Here is a 3,961-nt window from a genome sequence, read left to right on the forward strand (position 1 = left end):
CGGATGTTTAAAGTATTGGTAATCTTTGGAAAGTCTTAAAATATCCGAACAAGAGGTGAGAATGAAAATAAATGAATGCGGGAATGTTCAGGTAAGTATAATACCTATGTGGTAGATGATATTATGCATATAAAGTTTATTGAATTGGTGTAAACATATGGATGATGTTGGCATGAAATTGTTAGATGAGTTAGAAATTTATAAGTACTTATGTGTTGATGTTTCATATTTTATATACTGTTGAAGATTTTGGTAAAAACTTACTAAGCTTTTGAAAGCTTACTTTGTGTGTGTTTACATTGTTTTATAGATATCGAAGCTACTGTGAGCTCGGGGATCATCAAGGATCATCACCACACTATCAAACCTCATTTTGGTACTTTTGAAATGTATATATTAAAGTATATAGGTTAGAAGTTGTAGGATTATGTTTTGTGATGTATATATTTAGCCATGTGATATGGCTTGGTATGGTTGTGGATATGTCATGGTTTTGGTATAAGATATGTGATGCAATATGATATATTTGATATGTTTAAGTTGGACAAAAGAAATGGTAAATGTTGGTAAGTTTTGGCAAGTTTTAACATGAAATTGAATGACGTATAAAAGGAAATGTTTTGTTAAGCTTTTGACTTATGTTTTAATATAGATTGGTAAGGCTTATGAGTATGTATTTGATTGGAATAGATGTCATGAGTGGCTTATGTTTTGGTTTGGAATTTGGCAGAATTGGTTATGCATATATGCTTATTTCTTTGCTTGTAGGATGCCTCAAATTGGGGTAGAAAATTGGCTATTCAAATGGACTATTTTTGTCCATACAGGCAGAGACACAGCGTATGTCTCAGCCATGTGTGACACACGGTCACGTTACAGAACTGTGTGTCACCTGGGGTACCCTACGAATTTAAGGCAGTATACCCTCTAGTTTTGACATGTCCTAGACACACGGGCGTGTTTATTGGCCGTGTGTGGCACACGGGCTAACACACTGGCGTGTGGTTGGCTGTGTGGCCAAGTCAGTAGCCTTCCTAATTTTCACACAGCCTGGCACACGGGCGTGTCTTGTGGCCGTGTGGACAAGTCAGTATGTATGCCCTGTTTTACCATGGCTTAGACACACGGGCGTGTCTAATACCGCGTGAGGCACACGGCCTGTTCACACGGGCGTGTGACCTTTTAAAAGTTGAATTTTTTTTATAAGTTCTGAAAAGTTCACATGTTATTGGGCTTGGCAGGGACAAGCCCGTGGCACACGCCCTTGTTCGATTACTTCAGGCCGTGCTCGAGCCTGCCAAATTGACACGGCCGTGTGGTCTGCCCGTGTGAGGAGGTCCAGGCCGTGTTTATTTTGTACCTTGGCCCATTTTCTCCGTTTTTGGCCCGCTTCTCGTTCCTTTCGCTCTTCTATGCTCTCCTAAGTATAAAACATGAAATTAAAGCATTAGAAGCATCGAATTCACCAATTCTAATGGGAAATCATCCATAAAATGCATTAAACATGGGGTAAAAATATGTATAATTTATGGTTTATCACAAGGTCTAATCCATGCATTTAGGACTAAATCCAATTCGGAAAAGGCTAATTTTGAGGGCTTCTAGGCATTCCAAAGCCTATAAATACACCCTAGAGAAGGAAGAAAAGGGAGACGGAGAATAGGGAGTAAGGAATTACTCCAAGGAAGCCGATTGATCCATCTTAGAAGCCAGATTCATCATCAAGACTGAATATCTCTCCTCAATTTCCCTGCAGGAGTTTTGGGTTTTCTTTATGTTTTGTATTCTTTAATCTTCTAAGATGTTTTCTTATTTAGTTATGAACTAAAACCCCTAAATACCTAAGGGGAATGAAACCTAAGACGAATCTTGTTATTATTTTCTGAATCGTATGATAAATATTTAACTTGTTCTTAATTATGTGTTCTTAATTCTTGTTTTGATATCCCAAGATACTGATTCAAGACATGCTCTTATTCAGAGGAGGAATAGACCCTGTCTAAGAGTACATTTGTCATAATTAAGTAGAGTGGATTGCGCGCCTAGACATAGGGTGACAAGATTTTACCGGATTAGGGTGAAACCTAATAAGGGGATCCATAGATCGAGTTAATGCAACCCTAGAGTGTTAATTAGAGAAAAGTCTTGGTTATTCAATCTAGGGATTAGACGTTATTAGTCTTGAATAGGGATAATAACATAACTTAGGGATCTCTACGGAACAAGTTGAATGAATAAATCGTCCGATTCGGAGCCAGAATAACAAGTAAAGTCTAGGTGGATTTTTCCTTAGGTATTATCTTAAGTCAATCGATTTTCCCAAAAGCAATTCCCCAATTCTTTTCTCTGTGCGTTCTTAGTTTAGATAATTAGTTAATTAAAACAAAACCTCTTTATTCTTAGGCTAGATAATAAAAAGATAGTCATTACTAGTACTTTTTAGTTCCTTTGGGTTCGACAATCCAGTCTTGCTAAAACTATACTACTGTTCGATAGGTACACTTGCCTACATCGTAATAATAGTTAGTTTAAGAACGAGTCATTATAAATATTTAAAACCTATCACGAAATAACGTGATCAAGTTTTTGGTGTCATTGCCGGATAACTAAGATATTAGGAACGCTCAATTTTTATTACTTTAGCCATTTATTTTTCTTGCAATTTAATTTAATTTAATTTAATTATTATTATTATTTATTAACATACTCTTTCTTTCTCTTAACATGTTTTTATAGTTTATGACTAGAAGAAACCTGTCGGGACCATTACTCTTTGACGAAGAAATCGGTCGTATAGTTCGTAGAAACCAAAGAGAAATAAGACGCAGCTTAAGATACACGGAGAACGAGCAAGAAGATGATACTCAACCCCTAACCGAAGAGATGGCTGAAAACCAAGGCAATCAGCTGCCTCTTGCAATTGCGGTTAATCAAAATCCTATTCTACGCACTATGTATGATTATGCTAAACCTTCTTTAACAGGAACTAAATCAAGCATAGTTAGACCTGCTGTAGCTGCAAATACTTTTGAATTAAAACCTAACACTATTCAAATGATACAATAATTTGTTCAGTTTGATGGTTTGCAGGATGAGGATCCCAACGCTCATTTAGCCAACTTCTTAGAACTATACGATACATTTAAAATTAATGGTGTTTCTGATGATGCCATACGTCTTCAGTTGTTTCCCTTTTCATTGAGGAACAAAGCTAAACAGTGGTTGAACTCGTTACCACGAGGGTCAATTACTACTTGGGAACAAAAAATCGAAAATTTTTTACTAAAATATTTTCCGCCATCTAAAATGGCTAAATTACGTAATGATATCTCTTCTTTTGTGTAGATGGATTTACAAACACTCTACGATGCATGGGAGAGATACAAGGACCTTCTGGGAAGGTGCCCTCACCATGGGTTACCACTTTGGCTCCAAGTACAAACATTTCACAATGGTCTGAACCTTCGACTCGGCAAATGGTTGACGCAGCAGCGGGCGGAACCATCAACAATAAAACACCAGAAGATGCCTATGAGTTTGTAGAGGAGATGTCACTGAATAACTAACAGTGGCAAGTCATGAGGATAAAGCCAACAAAAATAGCCGATGTTTATAACATCTATTCGGTCACCATGCTCTCTAATCAGGTAGAACTCTTGAATAAAAAGATTGATGATTTTCTTAGTTTTTCACAGGTTCACCTAGTAATGCAGTGCGAAGCAAGTAGCAGTGGAACAAACCATTCGGAATACCAACCTTATGGCCACAGCATGGATAACGAGTAATTAAACTACATGGGTAATAATCCTCGGCCTCAAAACAATCCATATAGTAACACTTATAATGCAGGTTAGAGGAACCACCCCAATTTCTCGTGGGGCGGTCAAGGAAATCAAAGACCACAACATCCTCCAGGCTACCAAAAACCACCCTACCAACAGGAAAAGAAGCCAAACCTTGA

The 3,961-nt window shown here is 37.4% G+C and overlaps 1 non-coding gene across 1 annotated transcript; it reads right to left on the reverse strand.

Annotated features, from left to right (window-relative positions):
- Positions 1-3,312: 3,312 nt before the first annotated feature.
- LOC128284563 (small nucleolar RNA R71) lies at positions 3,313-3,419 on the reverse strand. The gene has a single exon (XR_008274987.1). It is a non-coding gene; the product is annotated as a small nucleolar RNA R71 (small nucleolar RNA).
- Positions 3,420-3,961: the final 542 nt, after the last annotated feature.

This window comes from Gossypium arboreum, chromosome 11 (assembly GCF_025698485.1).
Source record: "Gossypium arboreum isolate Shixiya-1 chromosome 11, ASM2569848v2, whole genome shotgun sequence".
Classification (NCBI taxonomy): Eukaryota; Viridiplantae; Streptophyta; class Magnoliopsida; order Malvales; family Malvaceae; genus Gossypium; species Gossypium arboreum.